The sequence below is a fragment of the Danio rerio genome, chromosome 4 (genome assembly GCF_052040795.2).
Source record: "Danio rerio strain M-AB ecotype USA chromosome 4, GRCz13ab, whole genome shotgun sequence".
NCBI classification, from domain to species: domain Eukaryota; kingdom Metazoa; phylum Chordata; class Actinopteri; order Cypriniformes; family Danionidae; genus Danio; species Danio rerio.
The window spans coordinates 25,888,815-25,903,958 of record NC_141024.2 but is presented as its reverse complement, the minus strand read 5'-3'; the positions used below and the strand labels follow the sequence as shown (position 1 = coordinate 25,903,958).

Genomic DNA, 15,144 nt, shown 5'->3' with positions numbered 1-15,144 from the left:
TCACTCTCTCTCTCTCTCACTCTCTCTCTCTCTCTCTCTCTCGCTCTTCAGCTTACTAACTTGACTAAAAAGCTAATCTCATAGCATTATTACAGTAATAAACACTCCATTGACTTCAGGTTTTACATTAGCTCATTTATGCTATGAGTCATCTGTTTCATCTTCTAAAAAAATCAAATGTGTGGGGAAGTCTATTCATTGCTTATGACTTGTTCACTTAAAAGAAAAAACTTTAAACGATTCAAGATGAAACCCTCATTCAATCTAACCCAAGGACATGGTGGGTAAACATTCCACATTGCTCTTACTTTCTGAAGACTTTGACATAGTGGAAAAAAAACATTCCTATTAACTCAAGTAACATCTACAAATATAATTATCAACAACTACCCTAATCACACCATAGCAAAAATAAAATGTAGAAATACAGTTGAAGTCAGAATTTTTCTTCCCCCTGTTTATTTTCCCCCCAATTTCTGTTTAACGAAGAGAATATTTTTTAACACATTTCTAATAAAATCTGTCTTGATAAAAGTAAACAATATTTGACTAGATATTATTCCAGACACTTCTATAAAGCTTAAAGTGACATTTAAAGGCTTAACTAGGTTAATGGGTTAACTAGGCAAGTTATTGTATAACGATGGTTTGTTCTGTAGACTATCAAAAATAAATAAATCTTAAAGGGGCTAAAATTTTTAACCTTAAAATGGTTTAAAAAACAAAAAACTGCTTTTATACTAGATGAAATACAACAAATAAGACTTTCTCCAAAAGAAAAAAAATATTATCAGACATACTGTGAAAGTTTCCTTGCTCTGTTAAACATATTTAAAAATAAAAAATATTTAAATATTTAAAAATGAAAAAATAAAAATTCAAAAATTCAAAGGGGGCTAAGTATTCTGACTTCAACTGAGTATAATATTTGGCCCAAAAGTCATATTTTTTTAGAGTATTTTTTTATAATTTCCTTACTGAATTTATCTAGTTATATATACTAGTTGGTTCAACGATATTTAGTTGTAATAGCTGTTCAATCAATCATATAACTATTAAATGTCACCAACAAAATGTTATGAACAAGCAGTTTAAAGTGGTATGAATGTATTTACACAACAAATGCTTAATGTACAGTAAATAGCCTACTACATAAATATAAATGACTCAACTGAGAAAAAACAGCACTTCATATTATGACTAAACAAACAACATATGATGGTCTGTAAATTTAGAGTATTTCCATAAGTGCAGAATTAGTCAGAAACACACTCTTATACACTTGACAAAACTTTTTTTAAACTATATATATATATATATATATATATATATATATATATATATATATATATATATATATATATATATATATATATATATATATATATAATATGCGCAATATATTGTTTCAACATCAATATTGCATTGTGTGTGTCCACAGTAGTCATAATGCAGAATATGCAACGTTGAGTTGGGATTGTTATTTTTCAGCACCACTAAATTATAACCATAATAGAGTAAACATTTATCATTGACAAACTTTTTAAAGTCATTTCAAGTGAATTTGGGCACAAAAACAGTGTTGTTTTACATCTGACTTTTTATATTTTTTAATTTCTGATTAGTTGTTTATTAATAATTATTGTTCTTTTGTCTTTGCTGTATTGTAATTATTTATGCTTACTATTTGTTTATTTTTATACATTATTCACTCTAAATTCAAGGGCTTCTCTTGATTTTTCCTTTTTTTTTAAATTTGTATTTAATATTTTTCTATAACACATATTTGGGTATACTAGTTTTTGGACCATAATCATAAGTTATTTTTTTAGATTAGCTCCAGATTTGGCTTCAGTACTGCCTAAACTAAAGTACATTTACAAATATAATATTGTATAGCTTCCTACTGAAAATATAAATTTAATAGATAGTTTTGTGAGGGGTGTTCGTATATAGTAAATGCTGAGCACTGTATATTTAGTTTTTTCTCTCTCTATTTTGACAGCCCATTTTATATAAGTTTATGAAGTTAAAGTTTATGACTATTCATTCATACAGTAGACAGATCACTCCCAAAACAAACTGATTTTCTGCATTGTTTAGCTGGATTTAACATGCAATCATAATAACACAAAGCAAGCTCAGGCTAAATCTTATTGCAAAGGTTACACGGCAGTAAAAATAAATTTATTAAATGTATCCATTTACATATATTATATACAATATAATAACTTCTTCAATGAATCAGAAAACTATTAAACATTACCTTCAGAATATGTCCAATCAACAATCTATTATGAATGTATTTACACATAAATTTTTATAATGCGAATAGTAATAATAATGCAAACAAATTTACTTTTCGTTTCTGCATGCATAATGCTTTATAGTGCTAGCTAAGACTAAATGCAAAAGGTACATGTAGAAATTACTTTTTTAAATGCCTACTAATCTCTGAAATCGAATCAAATTTTCTCAAAATGTAAGTTGCAGAGACACGTATCATACCACACAGTTCAATATAAAAATGTAATAAAAAAAAAGAAAGTTGCTTTAAAATTAGGTTTCAGTTCTTTAAAATCTATTCTTGGATTTCTCATAATCTGAAACAGAAGAGATCTTCGTTTAATTTAAGCCATGCCTTGTTGCTTGTTGATGAGTTGCATATAAACTATTACTCATATATACATTCATCTACAACTGACCCTTGAAATACTCTGGATTATTCAAAATGATTACAATCTAGATGAGCTGTCAGATCATCTATGTAGTGTTTTTGTGAAGATCTGTCCTGCTCTCCTATTGGTTGATTTCAAACGTAATCACTGATGATGTCAGTACAGTCACTAAGGTGTGAAAAGTTGCTGACTGGCAACCAAAAAAAAAAAAAATAACACAGCATGTTTTAGTTCTAATTGTGCTGCAAAAAAACTGAAGAATGCTACACTTTTTCTTGGCTTATGCTGGTTTGATTTTTTTTTTTTTTTTTGTGCTGGTATGCAGCGAAACTTGTTAATCATAAATTTGTAATACATGCAATAGCTCATTAAAGCTCAAATTTGTGTTAAAATTGTTTTATAATGCCAAATAGCTTATTATTGTAGTTCTTTGAGGAAGGTATCTACAGTATACAGGTCTCAAACTGAAAAAAAATCCTGATGCCTTAATTTTTTTAAGCTGAATCAAATTAACCTTATGAGTCCATTGAACTTATATTATTTTAAACTGACTTAAAACAGCTTGCATAGCTTAGATATCTAAGTTAGAACATGATTAACTTAAAAATATATGCTTTCAGGACTTATTGATCATATAATTTTTACAGTGCATGCTTTATAGAACCTATGCACTAATATGCTAATCTGTAAATTACACAATACCCGAGTATATATCATACTCTTAGAAGCTCTTTATAAAATGCAATAACGTCCACATATTTTTCACGAAACTATTTTCCACTTTATTTCCCCTAAAATTCTTAATTTAGTCAAAAATCAGTTATCATTATATTTCCCAAGTTGATGGATCACATAAGGAATTGCAAATATTATTCCTATTTTAAGTTTTTTTTAAATAAAATGTTCAATTTAAAGTTAAACTTTGGCTACAAAAAAAACATTTAAACTCCATGGAACCTTTTTTACAATACAAAAAAAAAATGTCTTAGTGGTATTAAAATGTCAAAAAGTCACTCACTAAAAGCTTCTCAAAAAATAGTTTTTACAGCACTGAAACAAAAGTACATTCTGGACTTTTCCAAAATGTACACCTGAAAAATAGTTGCTAATACCTAAACTCCTCCATTCACACTACAACCTGTATTTCTTTTTTTTTTTTTTTTTTTTTGGAGTGAAGAGCAATGAATAATACATACATTGAGATGTTAATGTATATTTCTTCTATTGAAGTCCTGGTTTTAGATGGAACTAAGAATGAGAAGTTCACTTTAACACTTGAAAACCACTTCCTTGCAAATGACTCATTCAGTATGTGTGTGTGTCGGTGTGTGTGTGTGTGTGTGTGTGTGTGTGTGTGTGTGTGTGTGTGTGTGTGTGTGTGTGTGTGTGTGTGTGTGTGTGTGTGTGTGTGTGTGTGTGTGTGTGTGTATGTGTTTTATAAACACAGCAGAACAATTCCACAGAAAAATATTAGTCTTCTGTCACTCCTTTGGCAGATATTTTTGGCAGCATTACTCACTGCTCCAGCCGAGAAAGACTGGAATCAAAGCGGAAATTAACATGACAAGGATTCGCTCTGACTTATGTGGGCTTTAAATGAGAAAAAAAACTTGAGAACCTCCATCCAAATCGCTGTCAGAAGAAACACTTCTCATAAACTGGGCTGAGAAAAAGTCTACTAATAAATAAATAAATTGCAGATATGAAAACTACCGGCCCTCACTAAACACTAAACAAAAATATCTTAAAATGACTACATTTATGCTTTGTAAAGATGTATGTTGCTAGGAAAAATCAATGAGTCACACTTTACATTAGTTAATGATAGTTAATTTACTAACATGAGCTAAGTATGAACGATGCTTGTACAGCATTTATTAGCCATAGTTCATCATTTACTGATGCATTATTAAAATCCATATTCATGCTTGTTAACATTAATTAATGCACCATGAGTTAACATGAACAATGAACTGCTTTATTTTCATTAACTAACATGTATAAATACAGTAATTATTGTATTGTTCATGTTAGTAAATGCATTCACTTGCATTAACTAATACAACCTTATTATAAAGTATTACCGATTTATGATGTAAAAAATCTTTGGACATTCGTTCTTTATAAAAATACTACAAACAGCCAGAAAAAAAAAAACTTGTGCAACAAAAGCATATACCAGAGGTGTCCAAAGTTGGTCCTGGAGGGCTGGTGTCCTGCAGGTTTTAGCTCCAACTTGCCTCAACACACCAGCAAGGATGTTTCTGGAAAGAACATGATTAGCTAGCCCAGGTGTGTCTGATTGGGGTTGTAACTAAACTTTTTTGGTCACCCCTGGCATATACAGTATAAAAATGCAAGGTTGCACTCAATTCATTCATGTTGTCACAACACAAATCGATTAAGATAATTTAAAAAAAGTAAGTGGATTGAACATAAAACAATTAAGTTGTCGCAATAAAATCTTAAGATTTATGTTGTTTCAGTTTATTTAAATAATTACTTTGAACAAGCAGCAAAACTCATTTTTTAATATACACAAGCAAAATCGTCATGTATTGTTAAAGAAATCAGTGTATTTTTTGCTTTACAAAGAACTTCTAACAACCAAGCTTTTCATTAAAGTTTCTGTGATTAAACATGTTCTTGAGATTATTAAAATCTCAAACTGTTATGAATGAAAAGCTTTCATAAATTTCAAAAGTAAAAAACTACCCATCCTTACATTATGAAACACAAGTCTCTCTGAATGATTTCATTTACATTTATTCAGTAGGCAGATGCACATTTCTAATATAAAAATATGAAGCCACACAACTTTTTTACACAACTTGAAGTTAAGGGAGTTGACTTAATTTTGATGGACCCTTTTCACAAGCCTGTTATGACGTGTTTAATGGTCATCAGCATCTTAAATCCTTGAAATTTTTAATATTTAGATTTTTTTATTGTATGAACATTTATATGTATTTATGTATCTTCAATATCATCTTTGCATCAAATTACAAAAAGGTTTTCAGTCTCCCACAATTTTTTCCTTTTTCTGAAAGTCTTGATAACACCATCGTGTTTATTTTATTATTTTAGCATATAAGATTGTATTAGTTATTTGTTGTATCATCCCATTTACTGCACTCTTAAGTTTTCCCAACTATGATGACTTGCGCTACTGAGAAACCTGAAATGTGAAAAGGGTCTATTACTCCATCCACCATAAAATACTGCTAGCAGGCAGAAAAACAGATGGGTTTAACAAAAGCATAATTAAATGTATCAGTTAAAAAAAAAAAGATTTTATAAGAATATGAATTTTAGAGTATAGAGTAGATATTCACTCTACAAAAAACATGTAACATCTTAGCTTTTTATAATATAAAGAGTTATTTATTGTGATTAAGCAGGTTCTTGGAATTACTAAAATGTCAAATGTATAATGATAAAAAAGTAAACGCATTCCATAAATAAAAAAATAAAACTACCGACTCTTCAAACTAAACAAAAATTTTTAAAAAAAAATTACTTCATTTACATTTATTTAGTTTCTAGAACAAAACAAATGTCAAGTTTGTTTTTATTTTTATTTTTTTACATAATTAGAGTCAAAGAAGTCAACAGAATATTGAATATCTATTTTTATCACTCCATCTATCATAAAATACTAGAAACAGCCAGAAAAACAGAGAGGCTAATAAAAATAAGACAGTTAAACTGATCAGTTTTAGTCAAAAAAAACTTTCAAAATGTTATCAATGTTTTTCAAAATGAAATATTTTGTGTTCAAGAGGGAAATTTTTTTTTTTACCCAGATATTTAAAAAATAATTTATTTTAGAGCATTAATCACAATACCGTGAAACTGTGATAATTTTATCCAAGGTTATCATACAGTCAGAATCTTATGACGGCCCATGCCTACTTCAGATACTGCAAATTATTTAGGAAGTTTAATACCATGCTATTTCCTCTTCCACCTTCTTATAAGCTGATGATTTGGCCTTTTTTTTGTCCATCCCAACTCTCCATCAAACAATACCCTCTGATGAAATTTGACTCTTCTCCTTCTCACTCCTTAAGGAGGAAGAAGTATCCAAACTTCTCCACTCTGCTCATCCCACAACCTGCCCTCTAGACCCAATTGCCTCAAACATCCTGCAGGACATTTCCGCGGCCATAGTGCCGGTCCTAACACATATCATTAACACTTCACTCCACACTGGCACATTCCCAACCACTTTTAAACAGGCCCGGGAAACCCTGCTGCTCAAAGAAACATCACTCAACACCTCATTGGTTGAAAATTACAGACCAGTCTCTCTCCTTCCTTTTATTGCCAAAACACTGGAAAGGGTTGTTTTTAACCAAATTTTCACATTTTTACCTCACAATTACATGCAGGATGCAAGCTAATTAGGCTTCAAATGTAGACATTCCACTGAGACTAGGCCTTGCAGATTGCCAAAGCAGGTTTTAAATCATCCCTTCTGCTTTTACTGAACCTGTCTGCTGCATTTGATATGGTGAATCAGTAGATTCTACTCTCCACCCTCTCCTCAGTGGGCATCACTAGAACCCCACTCTACTGGTTGGAGTCTTACCTCACCGGAAGATCATTCAGATTGGAGGGAGAGGAGAAGTATCTAAATTCATCAGCCGGTCACTGGGTATACCTCAGGGATCTATTTATGGTCCCCTACTATTTCCTATTTGCATCACATACATCACTAGAAACCATCATGGAATGATGGTGGAATGATCTTCCCATTCCCACACAAACTGCGGATTCACTGGTATCCTTCAAATAACAACTAAAAATACCTATATTTGAGATCACCTGAACCCCTGTGAATAGAACCAAGACCCCTCTTCCCTCTCCCACTTCACCACACACCAAAACTCAAATATTATTAATTCTGAGTGTGCCTCACCAGGTGAGTGGGCTTAACAAACCACCTGTAGAAAACACACTCTTACATTTATCTGACACTTTAGCTTCTTTTTTTTTTTGTACATTTGCACCAGATTTTTACAATCACTCCATATAAAAAAACCTCCCCCTCCTTAATCTAGCAATAAATTCGCTGAGCATAAACAGTTTCTTTGTATAAACAGCAAATCAAGTATGAAATTAAATTTAAATTAAAAATAAAATTAAATTAAAATTTCCAATAAGTCAACTGTTATGTTTAAACTGTTATAAAATTAAATAAAAAAATATACTTAAAAAATAAAAAACAAACTACTGACCCTAAACCAAAACTAAAGCTCTTCTTGTTGAAACACTGAATTCCTCCTCAACTAATTGTAAGTTGCTTTGGATAAAATCGTCTGTTATATGACTAAATGTAAATGTAATGATTAAATAGCTTCTATAAGATTATTAAAATTTCCAATGAGTCAACTGTTAAGTTTAGACTGTTATAAAATAAAAAACAATAATAATTCCAAAAATAAAAACAAATTACTGACCCTAAACTAAAACTAAAGCTCTTCTTGCTGAAACGCTAAATTCCTTCTCCATTGTAAGTTGCTTTGGACAAAATCGTCTGCTAAATGGCTAAATGTAAACATAATAATCAAACAGCTTCTATAAGATTATTAAAATTTCCAATAAGTCAACTGTTAAGTTAAAACTGTTACAAAATAAAATAAAAAATATATATTTAGAAGATTAAAACAAACTGACCCTAAACTAAAACTAAAGCTCTTCTTGTTGAAACACTGAATTCCTCCTCAATTGTAAGTTGCTTTGGATAAAATCATCTGTTATATAACTAAATTTAAATGTAATAATTAAGTAGCTTCAATAAGATTACTAAAATTTCCAAACAGTCAACTGTTAAGTTTAAACTGTTATAAAATAAAAACAATAATAATTCCAAAAATAAAAACAAACTAAGCCTAAACTAAAACTGAAGCTCTTCTCGTTGAAACACTGAATTCCATCTCAATTTTAAACTGCTTTGAACAAATTTGTCTGCTAAATGTCTAAATGTAAATATGATTAAATAGCTTCAGTAAGATTATTAAAACCCCCAATAAAAAGTTAACTGTAAAGTTTAAACTGTTATAAAATAAAATTAATAAAATGAATTCCAAAAATACGACAAACTACTGACCCTTACCAAACTAAAGAAAAAAATTCTAAATGACTACATTTAAGTTTTCAAAACCTAGCTTCAAGCATATAATTTCCAATCCATTTTTTCTGATCATTGATCTGATTTTGACAGTATGATATTTCATGTTTCACTAAACATTGTCATGTACAAAATGACCCTGGAGTTGCAAAAAGAGAATCGAACCAACAACATTATCATTGCTAGTGCTATCCACTACTATTTGAGCTACTGAAATATCAAATGTTCGAATGCCTAACAAATATTTGCTATTCACACACTGTAAAAAATATATGACCAATTAGTCAGCATATGTTTAAAGGTAATTGTAACCTGTTAAACTAAGTTAATCATGTTCTAACTTAATGTTATAGGTCAGTTTTAAATCAGTTTAACTTAATATAAGTTTAATGGATTCATAAGGTTAATTTGAGTCAGCTTAAATCTTTAAGGCAAACTGGATTTTTTTTTACTGTGCAGCTAGTCATTTGATTGTGGCTTTATTGTGGTTAAGTCAACTCAACACATGGGCTGCAAGATGCCTCCAGATTGAAGATGTGGGATTAAAGTGAATTATCAGGCTAATCTATATGATGTGGGCTATTTCAGAATAAAGCCCGATTTTTAGACAGGCCGTGCTATTGATTAGCTCACATTAAGCCCTTACTTTAATCCAGGAATTGTTCAATTGTGGAAGGGGAATTAAAGGATTATTGGAGCACAATGTAGTGCTGCTTTTCTTATTAAAATAAATGGCTGTGACCTTTTTCACTCTGAAGACACATTTGTTAATCCATTTTAATTATGCAACTTTGAGAGTTAATCTATTTAGCGGTTAGTTTAGCTGGTTGTGATACATTTATTTGTCCAGCTTCAAACTTGAGATTAATTGTTAACTACACAGGTTTATTTAGGGATTTGACTATTTGTTTAATTTGCCTAATGCTTTCCTGGATGTTCTGGGTTTAGGTTTATTTTTATGCTTATGAAATGCCTCTGAAGTGTCTCTATCCGAATGGACTGGACCAAAACAAACAGTAAATGAAAGCAACCTGAAGCACAAATTTAATTAATAGTAAGTTCAAATTAAGAGGACAACAGCAACATTGATGTAAAGCAGATAATACACACAGTAATTTGTATAATCATGACATTTACAAAAGTGATTTTACATTCAGAAAGCATAAAAAGTCATTAAATTTGCATTAGATTCAATGCTACTGTAAGTGTCTACTTTAATGTTCCTAAAACATTGTCAACAAAATGTCAATATATGAGTGAAATAATGTTGATGTTATTAGGTATATTATTGTTATAATTAAACACCGAAATGGTTCAAAACCTTTCACTGGGGTGGCACCTTTTCAAAGTATAAAATTTTGTACCTTAAATATGCACATTGGTACATTAAAAGTACATTTTTGTATCTTAGGGTACACTTTTGTTTCTTGATATAGCACTATGAGGTACACATTTGTACTTTTAGGTATTAAGTTGTACCTTTAAAGTATACATATGTTTCCAAAGGTACCATTACTGTTGAAAAGGTACCACCTCAGTGACTGGTTTTGTACTTTTATTTGTATCTTTACTTATTACTTTTTAAAATTAAGATTTAAAACAACAAGTGATTATTTATTTATTTATTATTATTATTATTATTATTATTATTATTATTATTATTATTATTATTATTATTATTTTAAATTCTGTTTTAAAAATAAGATTTAAAATAACAAGTGATCTAAGTGGATTATTTATTTATTTATTTATTATTTTTTAAGTTATCTTTTAAAAATAGAATTAAAAAAACAAGTGATCATATAAATTGGATTATTTGTGAAGTAAATAAAAACTTAAAATTAAAAAATATTTAAAAGGATATACAGTTGAAGTAAGAATTATTAGCCCCCTTGAATTATTAGATCTCTTGTTTATTTTTTCCCCGATTTCAGTTTAAGAGAAGATTGTTTCAACACATTTCTAAACAAAACAGTTTAAATAACTCATTTCTAATAACTGATTTATATTATCTTTGCCATGATGACAGTACATAATATTTGACTAGATATTTTTAAGACACTTCTATACAGCTTAAAGTGACATTTAAAGGCTTAACTAGGTTAATTAGGTTATAGGCAGGTTAGGGTAATTAGGCAAGTTATTGTATAATGATGGTTTGTTCTGTAGACTAATGAAAAAAATATATATAGCTAGGGGCTAATTTTGTCCTTAAAGTTGTGTTTAAAAAAAATTAAAAACTGCTTTTATTCTAGCCAAAAGAAAACAAATAAGATTTTTTTTTACAAAAGAAAAATTATCAGACAAACTGTGAAAGTTTCATTGCCCTGTTAAACATAATTTGGTAAATCTTTAAAAAAGAAATTCAAAGTGGGGCTAATAATTCTGACTTCATTTGTATTTATATTCTGTTACACTTTTATTGTTTTGTATTTATTTTGTACTTATTGTTTTCTATTACACTTTTGTTATTTTAATGCTAAAATTAAATGCAAACCTTCAATATTTCTTGTTTTTAATAATGTGGAAATGTATTTCTCTGAAAATTTCCCCACTAACAGTGTTCATTACATTTCATCTGACCAGTCTCATAACTTCAGTCAAGTAAAAGGCAACTAATACCACACGCTGAACTTGAAACTTAACAAATGTGACAACTCAAAGGAATAGAAGCTTATATGTTTTTTAAAAATCTGATAGAAAACAACTATTCAGATAAGATGACATCATTTCTCCATAACACAATGATGTCTTGACCACTTAATTCCTTACTATTTACACTTGACAAAGAAAAACACCAATGGCATCATTCTCTGTCAAAACAACTTTTTGACCTTATAAAGGGAAATTTGTCTTGGCCTACTTCTCAATACACTTCATTATGTAAGCTATACAACAAGTTTAGGCTATCAAAATAACACAATTCCTTCATTCATGCACTACAAGGAGTTTATACTTGCCTAAACCTCCTTAAACCTATATTTGTTTATTTGTTTTTTTTAAGCTCACCTCGTGACGTCCTCAAAGACATTAGGCTACGTCACAAAACGGGTTGAATGTAAATCGCATCATTCAATCCGCAGTAGAACACAGGCAGACACCCGATCTTTGCGACCTAAGGGTAAACTATCTGATTACCTTATGACAGATCGCATATCTCTCTCTCTCTCCCTCTCCCTCTCGTTTCACATCCAGAGGTGTTTTGTGTATTTAAATATGGATTACCAGACCTTTACATGTTACGTAATCGCCAGGTAGCCTGATATTAAAGGCTTCAAAATGCTCGACCTCATATTGCGCGCCTGGGCTACTGTATACATAATAATTTTAGTTTTGTTTAGTAAAGGGCCCTTGGTTGAATAGTATCACACATTATGTCATGATTGAAAGACGTATTTTGGACGTCATGTTGATGCTACTGTCAAATATACGTTTTTAAGCTGCGTGCTGTTGCTATGGTTACCTCTTCCGACGTAAGCAACTTCTGTTTGCGCTTATTTGTCATATCGCAAACTTGTGTGCCTCCTGAAGTGTCGGTGTAAACAACGTTGCTGTTATGCTACAATATAACATGTTGGCCATGTTGAAACATCAATATTTAGTTTTGACTGCTTTTGAAGGATTCAGCAAAGGAGTTTTACCTTAAAACCTGAACTGAGTGACAGGTGCAGGTGTCGTATCTACATGGCATCTTGCTCACATTTTATCTTAATGAATACGCTTTCCGCTTGAAAGAAAATGTACTCTGACTCAACTGTGAGGGCAATTGATTTAAATGTCAAGCTTTATCTCAGTTAGGCTGATTCAGCGTATTTTAACACTTGATTTGATATCATGACTGTTTTGATTGTCGTGACTGTTATCTTTACCTCTCATTGCCGATTGTATGCTTTTTAAATGGATAAAAAGGCTAACGTTAAACGATAGACATAAAAAGACTTGCTGGTGTTCATCTCTTCCAGGTCAGGCAGAGAATTAACGAGCATGAAAAATATAATTTCATCTCATCTCATCACCAAACGCGTGACTCCATTTCCCCTTCATTAATCCACCCGTGGATAAAACGTCACGGATTTACGACGACATTCACTAACATGTAAAGGATGATTAGATAAACAGATTCTCTAAAATGAATCTATTTGATTTGGAGTTTATCCTAATCGAGTTAATGAATAAGGCACGCGTTATTCATTCGTTGGAGCATGCAAATTCTGATAAAAGAATGTAGGCATGTTCTGATACTGGAAGATCTTGATATGAATAATACGGGAATTAATGTTTGGCTCTGCGTACACTCTTTAAAGTAGGTGCCAGGAAGAACAAAAAGTGATGACATAGAAGAACCTAGGTTTTCCAAGGAAGCTTCTAGTGAAAGGTTCTTTAAAGAACCATTTTAAAGTGTAAGAACACTGTAATTATCAACATAAAGAACCTTTTGCGGAATGAAAATGCTGCATGGTTGTTAAAGGTTCTTCGTGGAATCATGGATGGCAATAAATAACCTTTATTTTTATGAGTGTACAGCGAACAGTGCACAAAACGAAACAGGAAATATTGTATGAGCATGTGAGATACTGTACTACTTTACACACTCTAAAAGTATTGCAGCGGAAAAAAACTCCACCGAGGTCGCCAAACGACAACTTTAAATTTAATTCATTAAAGCACGGCCAGGTGCAGCGAAAGAAACCAAAACTGGACGCGTAAGCAGCGCGATGTTATTTTTTCCTTCTTCAAAGATTTTGCATGGCAGTTTTAACACACCTTAACCCGCCATGTTGAAAGTGGATTTGACACATGAGGGACGAGGATTTTGGATCATCTACTGCGCACCTGAACCACGTATACCGACCGGTTCGTGACGTCCGAAAACATTTCTATAAACACCGCCCGAACGTGCAAACTTAAATGTTGATATCCGCGCCTGTGTCCTCCGAAATCGAAAGGAGGTCAAATGGCAGTTTGAAAATAAAGTCAATAGAAACAGAGCGAGAATTGCTTTGAGGAAGAAGGCGAAACGAAAATGTGGCTTGTTACATAAACGTTATTTTGAGCGACATTTCTCTTCAGATCGTTAATATATTAATCGGCGGAATCGAAAGTGCCATCGCTCGACAGTCGGTGTCACGGATAAACGAGCTTACTTTATTTGTCGGACCGTTTACTCAACTCTTACGCAGACGCTTCTGTATATTTCTGACTGTTACAAACAACCTCCAAATATTTTTAACGAGGAAAAAGCGTATGTACACGAAAAATCGCGCTAAGAAGCGCAAGCCTGTGTCAAGCGCGATCCCTATTACATAATGAAGTTCATGCGTATGATGTAGTTTTTACCTTATGCGAGTTTTTTCCGTCTATCTGAATTGGGTGATCCGGTGTTCTGGTTGAAGCAGGAGCGGTGTGTGTATGCGTGTGTCCAATATGGCATCATCCCGCATCTGCGCATGTCTCAACATCTACAGATTATTTTCAAGCCGACTCCTTCATTGACCTTTACAGTTGCAAAATTTGTTCAGCCCATTATAAATAGAAATGGGCCCAAGCCTCCGCCTCCCTCGTGTGGAGAAACTCATGGCTGTGTCTTAAAACATTGCCAACCGCCTGCATGGACAGCATTCGGACATTCAAGGGCGCGTGCAGTACTTTCGGGCATCATTAATTCGTGTGTCGTTTTTGGACTCTTATTTTCTTTTGATGGTCAAAAATACTGTTCGTGAATATGGTAAATTTGCTGATAAGAAGCTGTCTATGTTGATAGCTCACTGCGTTTTGAGACACAGATAATGTAAACAAGAGGGTGTTGCTGTTGCAATTTTCACTTGTTTTTATTTGTATCTATTTAATTATTACTTTAGACTTGTGCAGAAAATATTAATAGTCTTTTTTACTTCAGCATTCATTATATACATATCACAAATAATTTTAGCCTTCTTATAAAGAGAGAAGCACACTTTCTATTATTTTCCATATTTTATGTAATGAAATACTATTCATTTTTGTGATGTTATCAAGTAGCCTCATGAAATCTAAAAATATAGGATATTTCACAAAAAAAGAACACAGTTTTCTGATTTAGAATTCATGCGAGTCATAACAAGAAGTTAGTTATTAAAATAGCTAAAATGTTTTTCAAAAATGTAATCTAACCAAACTTTACTAAAATATGACAAGATTGAACAATTGACAAGATTGAAAATATGACGAGATTGAACAACAATATTGAAATATATAAAACAACAAAACTATTTACTTTGCTTTTCTAATTTATTTATTTTGTAATATTTGAAGTCGGTTCATATAATTTTTTTAACATTTTATTTGATTTTT

General features: G+C 31.3%; 2 protein-coding genes across 12 annotated transcripts in view; one reads left to right on the top strand and one right to left on the bottom strand.

Moving 5' to 3' along the window:
* sfmbt2 (Scm like with four mbt domains 2) overlaps positions 1-14,259 on the bottom strand; it is a 78,129-nt gene extending 63,870 nt beyond the window's left edge. For 4 of the 5 annotated variants that reach the window (XR_015942426.1, XR_015942427.1, XM_087248293.2 and 1 more), the window contains exon 1: positions 14,152-14,259. The gene's annotated coding sequence lies outside the window, so the exon portion shown is untranslated. Of the gene's footprint in view, positions 1-20; positions 856-14,151 lie in introns of those variants that run through there. The other variant, XM_088649976.1, reaches the window with a different exon arrangement.
* The window catches only part of tmem110l (transmembrane protein 110, like), a 211,658-nt gene that overhangs the window by 163,576 nt on the left and 32,938 nt on the right, over positions 1-15,144 (top strand). Inside the window, exon 1 of one of the 7 annotated variants that reach the window (XM_087246223.2) lies at positions 11,869-11,935. The exons of the other annotated variants lie outside the window; for them this stretch is intronic. The gene's annotated coding sequence lies outside the window, so the exon portion shown is untranslated. Of the gene's footprint in view, positions 1-11,868; positions 11,936-15,144 lie in introns of those variants that run through there. 7 annotated transcript variants of the gene reach the window in all.